Source organism: Thunnus albacares, chromosome 2, assembly GCF_914725855.1.
Source record: "Thunnus albacares chromosome 2, fThuAlb1.1, whole genome shotgun sequence".
NCBI classification, from domain to species: domain Eukaryota; kingdom Metazoa; phylum Chordata; class Actinopteri; order Scombriformes; family Scombridae; genus Thunnus; species Thunnus albacares.
Window position 1 is genome coordinate 37,546,822 of NC_058107.1, and position 23,962 is coordinate 37,570,783.

A 23,962-nucleotide genomic window follows, 5' to 3' on the forward strand; every position below is an offset into this window, starting at 1 on the left:
AATATTTTGCAGCGTGATGGCGGGTCGGATGGAGATCTGGAGGACACTTCTGATCCTCTTCAGCCTCCTCAGCCTCACTCAACAGTTTGGTAAGAAATATTTAATATTTTAACAACCTCAAGTTCTCTTTTATGTCTTTACAATCCTTAAGATTTCAGTCCTGGTTGATGAGGCGACACACTTGGTTACAGTGGTAACAGAAGGTGTGATTTAATACTACAGCAAAGACTTGTTGAGCAGCTGCTTTATCAGAAATCCAACAGAGGAGGAGCTGGTGTTTCTGTTTTAATAAAGACGTCAGTCAGTAATAATCACGACCTCCATCTGATTTCATGCTGCACACAGAGCAAGTACTGAAATATTTCAAACTCATCCCCTGACAAAAAATGACCAAAATGACCTTTGTCTTGTTTTGTAGACGCATTTTGACGATCAGTCAGCGCTAAGCTCCATGACAATTACTTTGTTTCCTGTGGTTGCTTCAGAATAAAAGCCACTGTGTTTGGCCAGTTGAAGTCTTTTAATGTGAAGCAGCAGTAGGACATGTTGTGTTAACACTAGCAATAACTTAATACAGCTCTCATAGTGTAAAGAGAGTGAACAGTAAACAGCAAGGCTGATATCAATGTGATACACTTGCTTTGATTACATGCTGCATCGTCTTCCTGAACGATGGACTCCTATACAACCAATAAAAACTACTATACAGAGAGATAATTACTGAATGTTAATCACTCCCTCCAGGATTTCACAGTTATTTTGTGATTATGGCGGCCATTTTGCAGTGGCTTATCTCAAACATTGCGGAACAATTTGTGTTGTTTTATGTGCTCTTTTAGTGGTAAATTGCAGGAAAAATCAGAAAACATGTCTCTAAAACGAATGGACACATCTCCATCTGGCTCCATTGTACTTTCAGTATATTGTATAACATGCTAACTGTAAGCATTTTTAGCATTAAGGCCTAAAATACAGCTCAGAATAAATACAACTTCATATGACAAATTATAGCTTAGTTTGATGAAACTGAACCGAGTCTGATAATAACCCTATTTCAACCAAAAGTTCCAGAGGAACTAATCTCAGAAACTAAACTTGGAGCTAAAAGTCCCAGTTGTTCTGCCTGTTTGCGTTTCCATTAAAATTAAGAGCATTTGTCTCCACAAATCATCTGCTGAGTGTTTGTTGGTTATTTATTTCTGCTTTAGAACAAAATGACACGAAACAATCAGAAAATACTGTTTTATTTCTCGCATTCACCGGCTTTGTTCTTGCTAACACTGCTCCCTCTCCTCATTCACCTTCTCACTCGCTCAACCACTGTCTCGCTGTCTGTATCTCTTTTTCTCTCACCCTTCTTTAAAACAAAACAATGCGCTAATTTTATTTTTAACGTTAACAAACACCTTTCAAAACAAAAACCAACAAAAACCTTTCAGCTACTGTAAAATCCTGGTGTAATGTACAGTACCAGTCAAAGTTTGGACACACTTTCTTATTCAAGTGAATGGGAAGGTGTATCCATCCAGAGGTGCTGATCTCTCTCTGAGAAATTCAACTAAACCTCAGTCTGCCGGTGACATATCTGCTCTCATCTCCCTTTCCTCTAACATTCACTATGAACTCAAAGCATGAACATAAGGAACACCTACAACTGATCCTCATTTAATGTCAAATTTGTCTTAACTTTGCAGAGGTGAAAGAGGATGAATGGGAGGAGCTCAGCCCTGATATCGCTGCACTGCATCGCCTCAGAGGACTGCCTGAACACATGTTTCATGAAAGGCTCAAGAACCCTTCGAACCCAAAGTAAACTTATATGTCTCCTTTCCAACTGTTAAGGCCTTGGCACAACTATAATGCATATATTTTAGAACATATGATATATAGTAGTATTCAGGCACTGCTGTGACAACTGTGACAATAGTCCATATAGTTTTCTGTTGGATGGGACTATTTATCCATATCCTTTTACCTCAAGGGAAATACACAAATTCCCACTTGAAGGATGGGTTCACAATTTTTCAAGTCTGCCCAAATGAACAATGAAACCTGTTTTTCTTGCTGTAATAATTCCTCCTGTTCATACTGACCATTAGAAGATCCCTTCATAATGCACTTACAATGTAAGAGATGCAGGACAAAATCTACCGCCCTCGTTTAGGCAAAATTGTATTTAAAAGTTTATCTGAAGCTAATATGAAGCTTCAGCAATGTGATATAATCAAATCAAGTGGATAAAAATGTAATAAGGAATATATTTCATCTTAGGGCCACGTCCATGTTGGGGGCCAGAATTGAGAGATCCACTAGCAGGTAAGGAGCCATGTTCACAGCTAAGGTTTGTGATGCAGCTGTGGTGAGAAAGCTTTCATTCACCACCACCTGAAAATATGGGCCCTGCAGTACACACTTGTTGAGATTATTGTAACTTTTTCTCACTGTTAATCTGTTAAACTCAGGGTAGTTCTTCTTAAAAACTGTGATGTATGTGATATTAATTTGTTTGATCAGATAGTATCAAGTTTTCTTCTCAGAATGTGACAACTATGACCCATTATTTTAGGTATAAAATAATGGGTATTGTGTTGACATCAATATTCTTTTGCTTAAATAATGCATTGTTGGCTTATCAGCATACTTCTCAGTATGATTTTGAAGTAAAACTTTACAGTGTCAAGGCTGGACAAAGGAGGGGAGACCACACATGAGTTATAACTAAAAATAAGTTTATTGTACATAACTTAAAGATAAATGAAACTAAACACAACCAAAATCAACATAGTGGAAGCCAGAGGGGAGAAGCAAATGACTGACTGCCTCCAGCTTATATGGAAGCTGGGCAGTCCAGGTGAGCTGAATCCTCCTGACGACCCAACTCCACCAACCAGACTCCTGCAGGTAGAGGACTCAGAGTCTGTTCAGAGAGGGTCGTCACAACAGATATCCTTCATTCTTTGATATGACTAAAGTTACAGGATGCAGAGTTGTTATTAGGTTTAAACAGTATAACTGGTAATAATGAAACACCTGTAGAGGTATCCACCATGGTATGGATTTCACTAGTTTGGCCATTTGTTGCAGTGTTGACATGATCATGAAACATGTCTGAGAGACTTTCCCTCATGATCATATAGTATAGTGTCCCTCAGACTGAATGTAGATTGACTCATTTGTACAAATAGAAGCAAAATCTGATTCTGTGAGTGAAATGCTGCTGTACAGAAAAATATTTTACATTCTCTTGGCCTCATTGTGCACCTACACAATGAGGCATCCCAACTTGTTCAGCTGTTTTTTTTAGGGAAGGTCCTCGTGAACTTTTCATGTGGTCTTTATCAGGCCTTATTGTGATATAAACATCATTTATCTTCTTTTAGGATGAAAACTGACCAAAACCTGATGAGTCTGCTGAATGATTTTCAGGAGTGTGAGAATTTCACAGCTTGTGTCATTCAGATGGAACAGGTTAGTGGGTTTTAAAAAGTTGAAGCACTGAGTTTAGAAAACTGAACTTAATCATACTGGAACCATAAGCAGTCAGTATAGATGTCCTGATCAAGTTTTTCTGGCCATGATCCTGATCTGAGTCCTTTTATATTAAGTATCTGCAGATAATGAGTCCCATCTGATACTTCTATTTACATAGCAGCAGAAGATGTTATTTTTTTATTTGGTCCTTATCTAGTAAGGCAGTCTCATTGAGATTAAGATTGAGATCTCTTTTCCAAGAGAGACCTGAGAACAAAAAACATTCATAAGACAAGAACACAATCAGCGGACAGAAACTACACAATAAACAAGAAATCAATAAAAACAGTTACAAGAATCATAAAAAACATAAGATAATAACACTTCAAAATCTCCAAGAGGAATGTAAGACTCAAGTTTCAGGGCAGTTTACAGTTCAAAAGGTGTGTAGCACCTGAAACCAGTTCTACCAACATTAGTGCGGACATGAGATCTATCTGATGTGAAGTAGTTACTAGATCATGTGCTGTAGTTACTAGATTTTAATGAGAGAAGAGATGTGAGGTAATTTGGAAGCTTCAACAGTCAAGCTTTGTAGATGAATAACATGAGATGGTATTTTCTTCTTGTCTGTAAGGAAGTCCAACCAACCTTGTGATACAGAGAATTATAATTAATATATATCTGGCACGTCAAAATAACAGATGAAGCCTTCTGACTTTGGCAGACATTTTTCCTAAGCTACTTAATCCAAATACTGAAGGTCCTAGTTCAAAAATTATTGATCTAATATGAATAAAAGGTTTCATTGAGAGAATGTGACTCCTGATGCGACGCGATCAGCTTGAGTTGGAACTACAGAAACATGCTAATTGTACAGTGATGTCACAGAGTTGAGGCTCTTCTCCCACAAATTATCTTTGGTCGAGTACAGGCACACAAACAAGAGAAAAGTTTCATTTTGTCATCATGTTACTCACAGAATTAACGTTCATTATCTACAGCTGATATGAACTGCTGCCGTTGAGGTTTGTCATTTTAACCAGCAGAGGCGACAGTCGGCGTCAGCTACAAATGAGAAGCTGCAAACTGAATATTTTGTGTACTGCCACTCTTTACCAATGAGAAAGCGATAGTTATGGTCAGAATTTAGCGAGTCTGTTTATCTTGCAAACCAGAACGTCAGAAAACAGTCACAAACCCCGGTGGGCGGAAATAAATTTTCACACACTAATTTTCACTCTTTAACACATATGAGTGAAATGCTCACACTATAAGCTGTTGTAAAGGAAAGCAGTGCCGATCATTTAAGATCTGCCTGGATTGGCCCAGACACCAATTTCAATTCAATTCCATTCAATTCAATTTTATTTATATAGCGCTAAATCATAACAAGTTATATCAGGGAACTTTTCACATAGAGCACTCTTTAATTTACAGAGACCCAATATTCCCCCATGAGCAGCACTTAGCGACAACGGCAAGGAAAAACTCCCCTTTAACGGGAAGAAACCTCAAGCAGAACTGGACTCTAGGTAGGCGGCCATCTGCCTTAACCGGTTGGGTTGAGAGAGAAAGAAGGAGGGAGGGAGGAGAGACACAGAGAAGCATGATAACAACAATAATAACAATAACAACCATGGTAATAACAGAGATACGACTAGTAATAATAATAGCAATAATAGCAGCAGAAGGTGTGGAGGCAGGACATCCACAGGACCATGCCACCATCCCTGCACCAATCTGTAGGATCACTTTGGGACATCTCTATTATTCAGTGTTTAATTAATCAAACTAGTTATCAAAAGGGTTGATACATCAAAATAACTGTATGGAATGATTAACTACCTTGTAAAAATTCACAAACATGCACGTGCGCACACACACACACACACACACACACACACACACACCAAAAATGTAAGTAATATTTTTCTCACAAATTTTGGGATGTGAGGAAGAGTTCAAGACAACAATGTGAGATTGTCATGAAATCAACAGTATAATATTGTATTTGAGACGTTCTGCATTGCATGTCTCAATTCTACAAAGAAAACTAGGATGTTTGAGTTAAGCAGAATTAATGCCCTCTTCATTTATTTAATCAATCTATGTTAAAACCTGTGATTTTATCTTAAGATAACTTGATGATCTGCTTATTTTTATTCTCAATTATTTTCCAGGATTTTGACGCCTTCTTGGCAGATATTGATGAACAAAAGATACAAGATTGGCTGCTAGGTGCTTCAGAGATCTCACACAGTTACAGCCAAAGAATTCTCCTTATGACTGACAAAGAAAAGTTGACGAATGACAGAGTCCAACAGGAATACAACATGGATCCTCATTACTCAGTAATAGTCAGTAAAGAATGCCTGTACAATGTCTCATGTGTACCGGAGACAGACAGCTACACTATAGTGAAAATATTTGGAAGTGTTTCAGAAGATGGACAAACTGTGTCTGGCCTCTCTGGCTCATCACTTGCAGAACTGATGCTGAAATCATCACTGGAAGCAGCACCAGTTTTCTCCCTTGATGGAAACACAACCACAGACTTCCAACATAACTTCATTCGGGTGTTTATGGGCCGTGGAATCAAAGCAGTCTTAGAAACAAACCAGGAGAATCACCAGATTTATCGGGCCATGAGTCAACCTGATTCAGTTTCCAGCTACCGAATACCACAAAGACCAGTTGATCATACCACACAGTATGACCATCAGCAGATCCTCATTATGGAAGATGATCCTGTGGTCAGAAAAGCTGCCACTTATCTTTATTAGAAGCATCCATCGGTTAGTTCTGTCTATGTTCCTGATGAAAACAAGAGACCAAAACTGATTCACGGAGCCTCTGTGCCTCTGTCAGAGGACAGCAGACTGGTGCTGGTAGGTCATGGTGGGAGAGACAACTCAGGAGAGACAAGAGTGGCAGGATACACAGCCCAAGATATGACTAAAATCATTCAACAAACCTTCAGGATCAACAATAAAATCAAAACAATAAGTGTGGTGGCCTGTGAGGTCGGATCACATAAAGCTTTTGTTGAAACCCTGCTGAAGGAGCTCCATGACACCGCCCACATCGAGACAGAGCTGCACGTGAGAGATGCTGTGCTCCAGGTCAGACACACTGGAGAGAAAATCACCCAAGAAATCACTCGAGACGGGCTGCAGTGGAGGCATAAAGATGACAGTAAGAAAGTCGTGGCAACTCTCGACAGAAACGGAGATGTAATTATTAGAAATGAGCCTGGCAGTAAAGGAAAAGAAGTTTTTACCAATGAAAGGAACTCTCTAGTTGGAGAAACTCCAAGTGAACATTTGATGATTAACATTGACAGCTGGCACAATCATCCAAGGAGATTCATTGACCAGAGTGTTTTTCAATTTTTTGAGAAAAATGATGTTAAAAAAATTAAAAATGCCTGTGATGAACTTGAAGCTCTGTCCTGGGGGCTGTTTAATACAGACCTACCCTTTCCCAAGAAATTCGTCCTCAACAAACTGAATCAAGAAAAGGACCGATATATAATAGTAGACAAAAGCCAGAGTGATACATTAATGAATCATGAGCAGAAAAAAGCAGCTCTTTCTGACTGTTATGAGATAATGTCAGGCAAAGATGTTTTGAAAATTATCCGTCACTATGCAAAGACTGCAGAGAATAAGGTCATATATCTGATGGTTAATGACTGGATATATCAAGTTGATCCTAAAAATCTGTACGTATATCTAGTAGGAAAAAAGCTTGACAGCAATCAAAGGGGAAATGAGAATGAAATAACTGCGGTTAAGAACTCTATTTTTGAACAATTTGGGAAAGAAAAATACCCAGACATGAGAGAACACATTGCACCTGAGAACTTAGATGAGAATCAAAAGAGGATTGAAAAAAAGAGATATGTTAAATTTGTGGAAGAAACTTTTCGTGGAGAGCACACAACTGGCCTACCGCTTTCCACTGAGGCCTGGTACACCACATATTTCACTGCATCAGTTATATCTGAATCTGCAAGAAATTTCCGGACATTCCCTCTGGTTCTTATGGCCCTGGACATGTTCCAAAACAAAGACAACAATATACAAGATAAAGGACTGAATTTTTTTTTTGAAGACCATCCAATGGCAAGAGGACTAAGTTGGATTGATCCAAGCAGGCGTGGATTTAGTGGCTCAGCAACACCTGAAGGTTCTAGCAAATTACATAATAAATACAAACGTAAGAAGGAAAAATTAATGGGTGACCTTAAAAACCTTATAAATCTCGAAACCAAAATGTTCACAGAATGGGAGAAATCTATTGGTAAAAGTGATGATGTAGTGTCACAGATGTTTGAAATGTCAGTAAAAATGAAAATATTTGAAAAAAATTCAAAACAAGGAGAAGCTTTTAGAATCGATCACACTGATTTCAAAGATAAAATAAAACAGTTGACATTATCTAGAGATGGTGAGGTCCCTTCAGTATCAGGCAAATTAGGAGGCTATGATGACGACCACGTAACATTGCAAGACTTGAATTCAGCCTCAGAGTTGGAGAATTCTTTCAAACTACAATCCTATTTCTCCAGGGTATCTGCATCGTTTGCTGAACAAATACACAGCCAACTGAAGGCAAAATATGGTGAAAGTCTGGCAGGACTGCAGATCCAGGAGGGCAGTGCCAGAATGGAGGACGGACAGTTTATATGTCAGCTTGTGTCCGAGGGTGCTGATTCTAAACCTGTTGAGTTCAGGGTTGAGTTATCTCCAGAGAGTCAACATTATAATGAAAAAATGTTGAAGAACATTGACACAGCTGTTAATGACTTGGAGATGCACAGTTCAGTGCCCTCCCATCACGTCAACAAGTATGTAGAACGCACAGGGACTGCTGTTGGGACGCTGGGCTTAGTGCTGGGGATGAAAGGAGTTGATCGTGCTTTTGAACAGGGAGACATTAAAGATGGTGTGATGGGGTCTCTGCAAACAGCTCATGGAGTGGCAGCTATGACAACTTCTGTTGTTGCAAGACAAGCTCTGTCCTCAGAGACCAGAATTGCCAAAGCTGCAGCAGCAGTGATGGAAAGCCCTGCAATGAAGGGAACTATGAAAGTTATACCAGTTGTGGGAATTGGATTTGGAATATACAGTTTTGAACAAGATTTGGAAAGAGGTGACACAGAAGGATATACTGATTCTGTCTTGGATGTTGGTATGATTGCTTTAGATGTTGTTGAAATTGCTCAGCCTGAACTGGCACCATTTATTGCACCTATAAATCTGGCTCTATCAGTAGTCCGGATGGTCATTGATGATGTTTACATGGGCATCCAGAATGAACTAAACAGCCTCCCAAAGGATGCTGGAGTTCTTGAAAAACTGCGGGCTGTCTTTGTTGGCTTTGGGAAGGGAGTTGAACATTTTGCAATTCATGTGGCAAGTATATTTTACGATTGGCATTATGATGAAATTGAGGAGGGACACAGACTTGTTGACCAGATATCAGACTATCACAGATATTACGGAGTTATTAAGGAACAGGATGGAACGACTGCCATTGATTTTAGTGGTGGTGACTCTTCTTGGAACGGAGGCGGCATTTACTTCTGCCTCGCTGATCAGGGTCAGTCTGAGTTCTGCATGGATTATTTTGTATCTAGTGATGAGAGTTTTGGGAAGAGATGTTGGAACATTGATACACAAGGAAGCAACAATAAAATTCTTGGCCTGGGAGAGTCACATAGATTACAGTATAAGACTCTACAGAAAAAAGTACTCATGTTCATACCAGCCGGCTCTGTGAATGTGGTTTCAGGTTATGAAGCTCTATCCTATTCAAGATATGGGAAATACGAAGGGAACAGAGATTCTAATCGTTTTTTTGCAGCACAGAAAGCACAGGACCAACATGTGATTGAAGTCATGTTAAGTTACTATTACAAGCTTTATGGTGAACCAGGTGATGACATATTCTTCCTCGGCCCACAGAGAAGTTATGTTGAAGGCTCTGTTGGAAAAGACACATATATTATTCCTGAAAACGGAGGGAAAACCATAATTAACAACAAGCACCAGACACTCTTCATTTCAGTGTTAATTACAGTCACATTTCTGTGTCTAAATCTGGGAATGATGTGTTAATGTATGAGGACAGCCATACTGTGACCATACAAAACTGGTTTTTAGGGGAAACATATCGTCACATGAACATGATGTCAGGAGATGGAGTCTTGTTTGAGATTTCCTCCACTGTGGTTTCTTCTGTTCAGCTGGTGGCCAAAGGAATTAACAAGATGTTTAAGACACATGGTGAAACTGTGAACACATCACAGCCGCTTTTACGTACAGTTACAAACATTTTAGGGTCTCGGTATGAGGACGTGCTGATTGGAAATGGAGAGAAGAATCTGATAGATGGAGGAGGAGGTGGAGATTATTTGATTGGTGGTGAAGGAGAGGACATATATATGGTAAAACCCTTAAAACAATCTTCAGTATTGATTGAAAATTACTCCAGAGACAATACAACAGATCTGGCTATAATAGAAGCAAATCTTGACACATTTAAAGTCAGGGTGGAAGGTAACAATATTGTTCTGAATGCTCTCCGTGATGATACAGCAGTCCATGTGACTTTAGTGAACTGGTTCAGATCACCAGAAGACAGACACTTGTTTGTCATCACAAAAGATCTGGTCACTTTCACAATCTCATAACAAGGCTGACTGCCTGCAGAATGATCCTTTCACCAAGTGCATAAGAAGTCTCAGCATTGACTACAGCAACTCCCCATCTGCTCTGGTGATGGACCTTCAGGTGGACGAGGCTCTCCACAGTGTGACGGAGGTCCACGGGTCAGAGTTTAATGATGTCATCAGAGGGAACAAAGAACGTAATATATTCACTCCAGGAGGAGGAAATGATTTCATTCAGGGTAGAGAAGGAGAGGACTGGTATGTCATCACACCAGGCCAAGGAGTGAAAACTGTCAACAATCAATCACCAGATCGAGCTATGGATGTTCTCTTCCTGAAAGAAAAATATGAGCACATAGCATGTACTTGTGAAGGACAGAACATCATCATTTTGCTGTATGGAAGAAAAGATGTTATTTTACAGAACTGGTTTGATTCAAAGAGTTATCAGCACTTGCAGATCAGAGCCAGTGATGGAATAACAGCTGGACTGATGTCCAACCTCAGCAGCTGCAGCGAGTCTTTGATGTTTCCCTTAACTGTTGATTACAGAAACCAGAATCCTGAACCACTTAAGTCACTCCAAACACATCTTCCGAAACAGTCAATTATTGCAATTAACACAGAAGACTTTAATGCTGATGAGTGTTACAGATATAGAAGCAAAAATTCATCAAGAGAGACTCTTCTGCGACTTCCAAGGCAAAGTGATGATGAATAATTCCGATTCAGTGAAAGAAATGTACGGCTCCTCGGGTTTCGACATCATGGTTGGGAACAGCAAAGAAAATGTGCTCGATCCTTATACTGGGGGTGCGCTGATGTTTGGAGGTGAAGGAAAAGACACTTACATCATCAAACGTGGATATGGAAACAACTTAATGATTGATAACTTTGCAGAAGATCAGTACATTGATACTGTGTTAGTTGATATAGATTTCTTCGATGGCAGCCAAGTCGCACTGGACTCATCAACAGATGATCTGAATGTGACGATTACAACAATGGGGGAACAATTAACATTCAGTCTGCTAACCTACAATAATGGCTACCAACATCAGCACATAGACTTTCAGAGTTCGGACGGAGTGCATTTTAAATTGAAATCACCAAACTCAACTGGAGATGTCCCCCTCTTTAAGATTGAAGCTTTCAAAGTGACTCTGAAACAATCACAGATTGACTGTCATTTGGATCTCAACTCGCAGAGAAATTTGTCAAAGGTCCATACAGTGCAAGGCTGTCCGTCCCAGTCCAATGACATACTAGGCAATGATCAGAACAATGCTCTGATTGGTGGCTGGAAGGATGACACCTTGGATGGATGAAGGAGATGACGCACTGATTGGAGGGAATGGAGCTGACATCCTGATTGGTGGCTTGGGAGATGACACTCTTTATGGCGAGGATGGAAATGACACTATGATGGGAAACTCTTGCTGGGACGCCTTCATTCCTGGACCAGGGGCAGATCTAGTGGATGGAGGTCCTGGCAGAGACACTGTTCTGTACCGGGGTGATCATGAGAAGGGTGAAGGGGTTTATGTTAACCTGTTGACTGGACAGGGCCGCTATGCTGATGCTGAGGGGGACGTGTTGAAGGATGTAGAGACTGTGATCGGCACCATCTACTCTGATATCTTGGTGTCTGGTTATGAAAGTTCCCTTCTCAAAGGTTCGGACGGCAGCGATATCTTGGTGTCGACTGGTGGAGATTACCTGGTTGGGGGTGACGGAAGTGACATTTATATGTTGGCTTTCCACAATGGCTCAGTCACCATTGACAACTGTGCAAAGGACAATGCCACAGATGTTTTGTATTTAGGATCAGGGTCACCTCTGGCATTTGACTGCCAAATTTCACCAGACAGAGTTCTCCTGACTTTTTTCGGACTAAACCAAACTATTGCAAAGATTGCACTGCAACACTGGATCAGTGACGAAAATGAATGTGGTCACCTGACGTTGGTTTTCAAAAAGATGGTGCTGTCAGTGGACAAGCTGCTGCAAGATTCTCTGTTAAGACAGAAGGAATCAATTCGGCTGATCAGTCATCAGTTGAGGAATCTGTTTTATTCTTCTCATCAGCTTGTTCATGTTACAGAATTGTGCATTGCATGCATTGCATCGCATTTTGAGTTCATTTTGAGCAGATTAAAGTCAGCATTGTATCTGTCTAACCAATAATAATCATTTCAGTAATCTAAATCAATTATTTCAATTGATAATTTGTGGTTGTGATTGTACTGTGTTCTAAGTAACACTTCCTAGTAAGAAGATCTGGCATGTTTCATCAACAGTTCCCGCCATGACATGATCATTGTTGCCTTCCAACTAGTGAGCAACTGCATTACTTGGCACAAAGAAACAGAACCATATAAGATGGGAGAATGATTTGCTGAATGCTTGCTAAATGCTGTGCTTAAAGAGCGATTAGCTTTGTGATTTACAAATTAATCAAATGTGAAGGAAATTCCTGTTATAATCATGTTTTTGTATATGATCATGCTTTTGCTAGTATGAATAGATGTGTATTATATATCCACCATGATATTATAATGTTTAAGTTGTTGGGAAACTGATAAATACAAGAGAACTCATTATAAAAGAGTTTAGCCTGGAGGAGGGTTAAAACCTCTTCCTGTGTACATGTGTTCAGGGAATATTAATAATCTGAACAATAACGGATATGTGTGTTTAGGAGTTTAAGGAGTAAGTGCAGGTGGCGAATGTTTGAGATGTTGTGACATACAAAGGATGAGAGAAGATGTGTCTTAAGCCAAGAAAATGTCATGACCAAGTAAAGAAAGATCAAATAACACTTTGAGCGAAATTGTGCATCCTGTTGTCGGCTACAGTTAAAGGACCTGTGTGTAAGGTTTAGTGGCATCTAGCGGTGCATATTGCAACCAACTGAATATCTCTCCCTTCACGCTCCCATTCCAAGCATTTAGGAGAATCTACGTTAGCTGCGTAAGGCTCTGTCTAGAGCCAGAGTTTGGTTTGTCCATTCTGGGCTACTGTAGAAACATGGCGGTGCAACATGGCGGGCTCCGTGTAAGAGGAACCACTCCCTCTGTAGATATAAAGGGATCATTGTAAGGTAACAAAAACACAACAATTCTTATTTTCAGGTCATTATATACAAATTAAAACATACTTATCAATATTATATTCCATTTCTGTACGTTCCACTAGATGACACTAAATTCTACACACTGGTCCTGTAATGTGTGTTATCTCAAAGTACTATAAGAACTAAGGAGAGACTGCCTCTCCTCAGTCATATCTGTGTAATGCTGATGATGGCTTTTGCTTGCAAGCAATAAAGATCGACTGAGAATCTGAATATTGTGTCATCTGGTATTTGAGTATCAACTCTCATCTGCACTAGACAGGAACTGATTTTTCAGTTTCCACGACACTTGTTTTCAGGAGCAGCCATGTAGGTGTGTAAGACTGCAGATAGACCCTTCTCAAAAAATGAATGAGATTTTTACTAACAGTGAATTAAGATCAAATGTCAATCACCTGTAGGAAGTGTTGAAAATTAACTAAACACATTTACTCAAGTACTGTATTTAAGTACAATTTTGAGGTACTTGTACTTTACTTGAGTATTTCCATGTGATGCTACTTTCTACATTTCAGAGGGAAATATTGTACTTTCTACTCCACTACATTTATTTGACAGCTTTAGTTACTTTTCAGATGAAGATTTGACACAATGGATAATATAACAAGCTTTTAAAATACAACACATTGTTAAAGATGAAACCAGTGGTTTCCAACCTTTTTGGCTTTTGACGTCTTACAAAAAGCAGTGTGTAGTCGGGGTCACATTTCACATGTCTATGAGTTGTTGACAGCTCCACCAAATAGTGATTTTTCCCTCTAAACTTCTCACATGCTTTCATTTCAAGAAATGTTCAAATGATCCAATATTTCAGCAAAAATCAAAGATTAGAGAAAAAGTCCAAAAACTGAAAACAGATTTGTGTATCAGAACTTTGTTTTTTCTTCTTTCCTCTCCCATTAATCATCTCACCACCCCTCAGATTTATCTGCTGACCCTTTGGAGGGGCCCGACCCCTAGGTTGGGAACCACTGGACTAAACTAGCTAACTGTATATAAAGTAGTGTAAACTAGCTCCACCTCCAGCAGCTACAACAGTAACATGCTGCTCTAACACTGATGCTTCACTATTAATAATCTAATGATGTCATATATGTAATAATATATCAATCAGAGGGACCAAACCACTACTTTTACTGCAATACTTTAACTACATCAAGCTCATAATACTTATGTACTTTTACTGCAATACTTTAACTACATCAAGCTCATAATACTTATGTACTTTTACTGCAATACTTTAACTACATCAAGCTCATAATACTTATGTACTTTTACTGTAGTAGGATTTTTCATGCAGGACTTTTACTTGTAATGGAGTATTTTTACATTGCTGTATTGGTACTTTTACTGTAGTAAATGATCTGAATACTTCTTCCTCTGTATATTTCTACAGGGAACAAATCATTCCTTCATGCTTGCTGTTTGTCACCTCCAGTAACAGCCTGGTAAAGCCGCTCCGGGTCGTGCATCAGGTCGCAGAGTGAAGCCAGAGCCCGCTGCTTCCTGCCGGCCTCCGGCTGCTGCAGCTCTGCGAACAGCTGCGGCACCGCCCGCTGGCCGAAGGCCACCGGAGCCCGGGTCGGGTCTATCAGAACACCGGCCATCCGGAACACGTCCCGGGGAGAGGCAGAATCAGGTTAAAACCCGGTAACTAAGGAGCTAACCGAGCTAATTAATGGAGTTACCCGAAACGCTCCGCAGCCGTTGCTTGGTAACCGCATGTAAACATCATAGCACAGTGATGCTGCGTTCAAAGTCTGTGTCCAGCAGTAGAAAGAGTACTGAGATCCTTTGCTTAAATCGAAGAACAAATACGGCAATGCAAAAATACTTCATTACAAGTAAAACTCCTGCATGGAAAACCCTACTACAGTAAAAGAACATAAGTATTATCAGCTTGGTGTATTTAAAGTATGAAAAGAAGAAGTATGTAAGACTAAAAAACAAAGTTCTGATACACAAATCTATTTTCAGTTTCATACATTTTCAAACATCACACAAGGCATCCTACAGGACAATCACATGGTTTGGTAATCAAACCATTATCTGTCACCTGCGTTGCCACCTGTGTTTGCTTTACACGTTATAATGGCACCATCTGGTGGTAAAATTAAAATACATCAATCCCGCCAAAACAACGAACCAAAACTCAAATTCCAACATAATTTCCAAAAGTCAGACTCTTCATTCAGTCCATGTGAAGAGTGTGTTTAATTTATGTCTCCAGAATGTTTCACATTTCAAAAGCAATACAACCAGATTACCACCTCACTTGTTGTAATGCACTAATACACTAGAAATTGTGTTTGACAAAAAGTAAATTGAATCAATAATCTCTAGTCTTTAAGATATTTTGGTTAATCTTATATGGAATTTTCCAGTTTATAAAATATCTTTATCAAAATATATAAATATATCTTTGTTTAGGTAGCTTACAATGAAAAATATTTGTTTGAACCACAGAAATCACATTTATATTCAGTTTAAACATTTCCAAAACATAATTTACTGGATATATTTCAGAAAATGTTTAATAGGCCCATTCAACGTATTTATATTATGTAATAGGTCTATTATATAATATATTTGTCTAATTTTTTTCATTTTTAAACTGAGTGAACTAATGTTGGAATTCTCTTATTCCGTCTTTATTTTTAAACTACAAAGACAACACTTGTAAGTAAGATTGTGCAGGAAACAGAATATCCAGATTTGTTCCACATTTTATGTATTTTTTGCATGTAAACTTTATACTGTGACAGTTTTGACTGAGGAGGCTCATGCACACCTTCAGTTTCTTGTAGACAGGTGCATAGGAGGAAATGTCTATAGGCAAGAAGAGAAGAGAGAATTTCAGCACACTGTCCTTTTACTGCAATTAACTTTACTAGAATACAATGTTTTTCATCAGGTAAAACTGAGGAACAAAGAACATTCCAGACAGATAAAGCCAACACCTCCTCAGGTGAGGCCAATCAGGGACCATGTCAGGCAATCAGTCCCACAGTCTGTATGCTTTTAGCCTATAAGAAGGCAGCTCCACCATCAAAGATGGACATTCTACAATCTGTAATGAACAGCAACTACATCAATTTATATACAAACATTGAATAATATAATTATTGAGTTGAGTTGCTACTTAATGTGATGCTGTGAATATTAGTTTTAAATGGGATCATGTTTTCAGCTGGGTGTCATTTTGGCTTTGTACTACAAAGCAGGATTTGGGGTTTGCGAGGGAACTTCAAGTTTAACTTTGCTGAACAGCTAACCTGCTGTTCAGCAAAAAACAGGAGAAACATTTTATTGTTCCATGTTTCTATTTCTACTCTGGTTTTGAAACAGAGCATCTAACAAACGGAGGGATCTTTTATGACATTAACACATAATGATGATTTTAGCTGTATTTTAATTGTACAAAGTTGATTTTATCCTGGTGTGACAGCTGACAGTGTGGATGATTTTACACTCCGATTCCATGACTGCAACTCAGAATAACATGAGTGTGTGTGTGTTTGTTACCTCTTTGGGACCTTTTCTGGTATAAACACCAACTTTGGCGGGACCAGTAATCCTCATGGCCCGATCCTAATGAGGCAAAACATCCTGGTTAAGGTTAGAGTTAAGGTGTTAATTGAGGTAAGGTTAAAAGGTACACTATGCAGGATTTGTTGGTTGGTGTTTCTTAACATGCAGCATTCAAAGTTGGCCCCTCCTCCCCGGCTCAATGAGTGAGAGAGAGAGAAGAGAGTGAGCAGCATTATTTTAAATGTTATTTTCTGATTGTTTCACAGCGGTTACGTTCTAAAGCACAAATAAACACGCCCACACCTCCACACAACCCTGCGGTGTGGTGCTGCATTGCCAGATGTTGTGTGAATGCAGAGATTCATCCTGTCCGCTGTGGCCTCTCTGCTCTGTGTGTGTAGCTCAGTCCCGCCCTCAGTCAACAGACACACAGACCTGCTGGTCCTCATACATCCATGACACAGAGACAGAGAGCAGAGCGGAGCAGAGGAGAGAGACGGAGACAGCCATGTAACCTGGTTGCTACGTGACTAGTCCCGACCTCACATCCTGTGCATTGTTATTGGCTGGAGGCTACACACCCACTGCCCAAAGGTTGACGCCCAGAAACATCCCGAACACAGCGAAATAATAAGACAATAAGAAAATACAGGCAGACGGCAGAGTCTCTGCAGATACATAAAGACACACACTTCTAGTAGGTCATAAGTGATGATTAAGAGGGATTACTGTTGTATGAGTCTATACATTGTTTCCTTAGGGGACTGCATGCCTACAGGCTGAATGAATGTGGCTGTAAAAAACACATGTAAGAAACAGAGGCCTCAGTAAATTAATATTTCAAAGGTGAAAAACATGGAAACTTACAAATTAAAACTGGACAACCATTGTTTAGTTAGTCTATAGTTAATGAATAATAAATATTTGATGTGCAATACAATGGATGCTGTGTATGAAGCAGTTAATACTGGTGTAAAATGTCTCTACACAGCTTTAATCCCTGTGGTACTAGATTTTCTTGTTTTTGTCTGACTGGAAATCCCCTCCTTGCGAAAGTGTTTTTTCAAAACTGGTTTATCAACCAGTAAGACTTTAATTAAAATCAGTTCATGCAACTGACTTTCCAGGTGGGTGCAGATACAGAAGTAACCGCTGCCGTTCCACCTACAGAGCAGCTTCTTAGTTTAGTTAGAGTCTAAAGCTGAGTATGTTAATTAAAGCAAAGAAAACACATTCTTGGTAATTCTTTTCTCATTCTTAGGTGAGACAGGAAACAAGGTTCAAGGTTCATTTTAATTGTCCTTATACAATGCTGTACAATTAAATTCAGTCGTTACCCCCTCTACACCACACACATACACAATATATTTGCAAATATTAAAATAATTTAAATTACAATACAATAAAACAATCAATTTGGCAGTAAAATAGAACAAAGTACATAAAAGTAGCACTAAGAAGAAATTAAGAAGGAAAAACTATATATCCAGATAAAACTATGTTATATTTACAAGGAATATACAGTTACATATTATACATACAAATAGTAGATAGTCAGACACAAAGTTTTTACAGTATTGTTGTACTGTATTTAATGGGACCATGTGCAGTGTGAAACATAAATGTTAACATTTGATGTGCTGCACCAGATTGAGCTTCAAGCTAATTTTCATCTGCAGTCCTTTACAATTAAAACATATAACAGCACAATAATAAACAGTACAAAGCAAAAAAACACACAGGACACATTATATAAAATACAAAATCACACACACCCACAATGTAAACTAGAAATTTATAATGTAATCTTGTCAAATTTAAAGCAAGACTATTTGCGTTGATGAGAAGACCATGAGATGAAATTTAGTGGTTACAGAGCTGAGTAGTTTTTAGCAGATTTTTTAACTTGGTTTTGAATGTACTGATGGAACTGCAGCTCTTTATATCATCAGGTGGGACGTCCCACTGAGTTGTGGCTTTCACAGAGAAAGCTGACTGTCTAAATGCAGTGCGACAAAATGGTACAATCTTGTATAGAGATATTCTAGAGGATCTCATAGAACTTATTGAGTGAGTGAACACAAAGTCACATATGTGCAAAATCAATGTAGTATGCAAGTTATAATACAAAAAACACAAGGTAGTGGTTTGTAATGCAAAGGTAATATCATGTAATTTACATAGTAGACCAAAAATAACTGAATATTACTATGTAAATTTCACAGATGCAGTACAATATACAGAAGAAGTCAGCTGCATGAACTGATTTGAACTGACTGACGTCTTACAGGTAGATAAACCAGTTTAGAAAGATCTGAACACAGAACACTTTCGCTGGGAGGGGACTTCCAGTCAGACGGAAACAAAATGCAGCACTGAGATCCAATAATAATAATACTGAAATTCTGCCATTGTCAAAATTGGTCAAAATCCTGACTTGAAGACATCAAAACGGTTGTTTAGAGCCAAGAAGTTGTTCAGCTGTTGAAAAACTTTTAAAGAAATTTAATATGGGTTAATAGTTGCTCATTAGTGAAGTGTCTAGATTGTCGATTGCAATTTTCAAGGCCTGTGGGAAGACACCTGAGAGAAGAGACGTGTTGACAATCTACAGAAGATCGGAGGCCGTGCAATTTCAAACAATTTTGAGAAAACCTGTAGGCAGAATATCAAGGCAGGTACAACCTGGTAGACTCCTAACGCTGGTATTCTCATCAAAGGTGAAAGGACTGATATAGTCACTGATTTTAAATATCTCGATGTGACACTGGATACAAATTTGAACCTTAAGAAACATGTTTTGAAAAAAGTGGTTAAAACCATAAAGTACAATTTTACAGCAAATTTTAGACATATTAGAAACTGCATAATATGCCCCTGAAAGCAATGACATCCCTGGGTACATGGTGTGTCCACTCTTAATCTCACCTACAAACCTTTAATTGTTCAACTGTTTCTCTAACTGGGAAAACCGCTGACTGGACGACTTTTGGCAATACATGGGTGATTGGCCATTCCAAACTGTTCAAAATAATCTAATCTCAAATTTATTGAATAAATGAGTGAGCCTGTAGTAATGTTTTAATGCGATGAGACTGAATGTCTTTTTAATAGACAATAAATATTTGATGTGCAATATAATGGATGCTGTGTTAAAAGCAGTTAAAGTTGTACTTCATCCAACACTGGTGTAAAATGTCTCCACACCACTTACAACCTTGTGGTACAAGGACTTCTTGTTTTTGTGTGACAGAAAAACACTTTCAGTGGGAGGGGATAAATCTGAACATGGAACACTATGTTCAGATTTATCCCCTCCCACTGAAAGTGTTTTTCTAAACTGATTTATCTACCTCAAATTTTCAAGTCACAATGTACTCTAAAATGAAAATCAAACACTGTTCTGATTGTTCTCCCCAACACTGTAATAGACGTTCCCACAAATGGGTTGCATTGTCAGGTTGTTTTACTTTCACCCTTCTGTCCAGTGCAGTCCGAACCAGCTTGATGACCAGTGTGCAGCCATTCCATGATTTGAAGCTTCCTGTCTTGTTCCTTTCTTGTATGGTAGTATGTAAGTATGTTTTGGATCATTATCTTGCTGCAGAATGAACCCCTGATCAACTAGACCAGAGGGTGCTGCATGGCTCTGCAGGATGTTTCCAGTCACTCTGTGCAAGTCACCAACTCTGGTTCCAGCAAAAGAGCCCCCGACCATCACGCTTCCTCCTCCGTGCTTTTATACAGACAGAGGGTTTGGAAGCTGGGACAGCTGAAGAAACTGTTTGCAGCAGAAAAGCTATGAATTGTTACTTAGTACTACATGGAAAATGTCTTTTAATAACTTTTTTTTTTTAACCTAGGGGCTCCGTAGGCTACCACTTACCTTTGTACCATTTAAGGTTATTCACTGGACTTGGACTCTTTACATTTCAAAAAAAATTTGGGGGTGTTTTGGTGGGCTTCTTATAATCTTACAGTGTGCACAAAGTGTGTTTGCAAGTAGGCAAAACAGATGTAGAAAGATGTACACTTAACTTAAATATACCTTGGTTTCATTTTAACAGTAAAGCAACAGGAGCACTGACTGATTTGCTCACATGAGCTCACAACACTATTTTATAACTTGAAGACTTAAGCCAAAAATCTTTTGAGAGTTTGATTTGATTCCATTAGCCACCATAAGTTTAAGATGATTGCAGTGCTGTTATTACTGCTACCTCCAACATCTTATCTGTTTCTCTAATCTGAGTTCCAACCCTTCAGGGGCAGGTCTTAACTTGTATGATAAATAATAAATTGGCAGGAAATAAACTGACAGAGACGGTTGATCCTGAAGAGGACTCCTCATACTTTATTCTATCCACTCCACCTTAACTTTCTCAGCTGTTCAGGATTTTCAGGTGAGTAAAAGGAAGATTGGCGATGGGAGATAGCATAATGACAGGGCTATTAAGTTTTACAGTATTGGGTATGTTATACAGTGGGGGAAATAAGTTTTCAACATATCAACATTTTTTCAAGAAATATATTTCCAGTGCAGCTATTCACATGCCATTAAGACCAGACATTGGTATCAACTCAAAAAGGCAACACAGTTAAAGAAATCATAACATTCTGATCAATAAATAAGTTACGTGCATTAAATTGGAATGACACAGGAAAAAGTATTGAACACGCCAACTGAAGTACTTGGTGGAAAAGTCTTTGTTTGCAATGACAGCTTCAAAATGCTTTCTATACCAAAAAACTAATCTCTCACAGCGTCCAGGGGCGATTTCGGCCCATTCTTCTAAGTGGACAGTCTTCTTCTGGTGAATCTTTATCTTCAGTTCCTTCCATAAATGTTCAACAGGGTTCAAGTCAGGTGATTGACTGGGCCATTCCAACACCTTTATTCTCTTTCTCTGGAGCCAGTTGAGAGCCTCCTTTGCAGTATGTTTTGGATCATTGTCCTGTTGGAAAGTCTATCTGCGTCTCATCCTCATTGTCCTAGTGGATAGCAACAAATTCTTCTCAAGAATATCCCGATACATAGCTCCATTCACCTTCTTCTCAACAATTTGGATTTTGCCGGTACCATGAGAAGAGAAACAGCCCAGTGAAGTTCCACCTCTGAACTTCACTGTAGGTATTTTTAGGGTCATATGCAGCAGAGCCATTTCTCCTCCAAACAAGGAGCGAAGTGTTATTGCCAAAAATTACAATTTTTGTCTCGTCTGACCGCAACACTTTTTTCCAGTAATCTACAGGTTTCTCCAAATGTTGTGTAGCAAACTTCAAACATGTCTTTTCTTCAATAATGGAGTCTTACGGGGTGTTCGTGCAACTCTGTGACAATTGTACCAGCTTCTTCCAGGTCTTTCTGGAGCTCTTTTTGAGTGGTCCTTGGTCAGCGATCTTGTGAGGAGCTACTGTGCATGGCCTGTTGATGGTGTAGTGTTAATGACCCCAGTGGTGCTTATGGGAACATTTAGGAGTTGAGAAATCAGTCGGTAACCTGTGCCATTCCTATGTTGCTCAACAATCTTGTTGCAAAGGTTTTGGGAGAGCTCTTTGCTTCTACCCATCATGAGATGGTCCTTGCGTGACAGCTTGGTAACAGTCAATATCAATGTCTGGTCTGAATTTCATATGAATAGCTGCACTGGAAATGTGTTTACATGTGTTGACGAAGTTGAATACTTATTTCTCCTACTGTATTTTCTGTAGGAATAATTCCACAATATTATTTTGGATTTTTGCTGAATTAAGTTAATTATAATTAAGATTGTTTCATGATTATTTACAGCTCTTAATTGTATTCATATGTTTATATATATTGATAAAATGTTGATGATATGTAACATGTAAGTAGTAAGTCTTTTCAATTTCCACCATTGTTTCCAGGGAAAACTTTGTGTTTGTGTACCAGTAACAGAGTAATATGTGCTGACAGAGCAACGGTAAAATCTTCAGTAAGAAGGTGGCTATATACATACATAGCTTGATAAATAATGTAGGCTAATGAAATTACTCTTTGTAGATTAATATGTGGTGTGAATGTGAACATTTAGGCTACTTATAGTCATCATATTAACCAAATTAACAAAGTTTGTTAAGGAGCCACAATATTAAGATGGAGGCAACAATCTCAGAGACAGAAATCTCCAAACCTGGACAAATAAAATGAAAGCAGATACTGCCCAAGAAAAAATAATAAACATAAGGGTGAACTGACCCTTTTAAGCATGATCATTCTTGAACTCTAACCAAGTTTATTTTTTTTTGCCTAAACCTAAACACAAGAACCACCTTAAACATAGCATTGTGACATCATAAAACATCATTGTTTTTTTTTACAAGAACTGCTGATAGAGGCAACATATTAGAAGACACTCCTGTGGAAGAGTGGAGGTATAATCACCTTATGTGGTTGTTCCATCGAGGAACAGGCAGTTAAACTCTGAATTCCACATTGTTCCCTCATCATGTTTGAACTTGTTTAAATATGTTTGATGCATGAATTTCATTGCATACCTATACCTTGATATATCAAGCTAACTTACTGCGTCCCTGTTGTTTCAAATGGAGTTCATATATAGTCATCATGTTTTACAAAAGGTGCTTTAAATGAGTTTTGTTTCATTTCAAGCAGAACTCTGAAGTTATGCTTACATAAATTAATTACCCATCAGCTGTTTTAATCATTAACACATCAACTTCAAAGCCAAAGTTTGTATTAATTTTTTATGTTAAGTAACTTTGCACTATGTTGAGGAAAAAAAAAAAGTCACGCCCCCTACCTGGATATGTAGTATTCTAACTTTCAAAAGAATACAGAAAGTATCACAAAAAGAGATTTACAAAGCTTTCTCTACAGGCTGTGCAATAACAGATCTCCACTTCCTCGGGTAGAAATATCTGGGAGCACCTGCCCCAGATTTTGAGTTTGGAGGGTCTTGAAAAATTGATAAGTAACCCTTAACATTTTGCTGTAATCAATGATATGATTAATGTGTGTTTGTAACTCTGACCTGCATAGTCCGTGCATCTGACTTTATCTTCTGTCAGTAATGTGTGTAGCATGATAGATCTAGATATGTGCAGAGTGGTTTTTTTTATATATTATGGCTCATTGGCTGCTTTCAGCGTATATTGTT

At 38.7% G+C, this 23,962-nt stretch overlaps 1 protein-coding gene and 2 long non-coding RNA genes across 9 annotated transcripts in view; all 3 read right to left on the reverse strand.

Moving 5' to 3' along the window:
- The window catches only part of LOC122968417 (putative leucine-rich repeat-containing protein DDB_G0290503), a 635,740-nt gene that overhangs the window by 103,040 nt on the left and 508,738 nt on the right, over positions 1-23,962 (reverse strand). The gene's annotated exons all lie outside the window — the stretch shown is intronic.
- LOC122969286 overlaps positions 1-23,962 on the reverse strand; it is a 60,978-nt gene that overhangs the window by 17,305 nt on the left and 19,711 nt on the right. The gene's annotated exons all lie outside the window — the stretch shown is intronic.
- Positions 8,686-9,518, reverse strand: LOC122969333. The gene is made up of 2 exons (XR_006398990.1): positions 9,399-9,518; positions 8,686-9,289 (listed from the first exon to the last, which is right to left on the reverse strand). It is a non-coding gene; the product is annotated as an uncharacterized LOC122969333 (long non-coding RNA).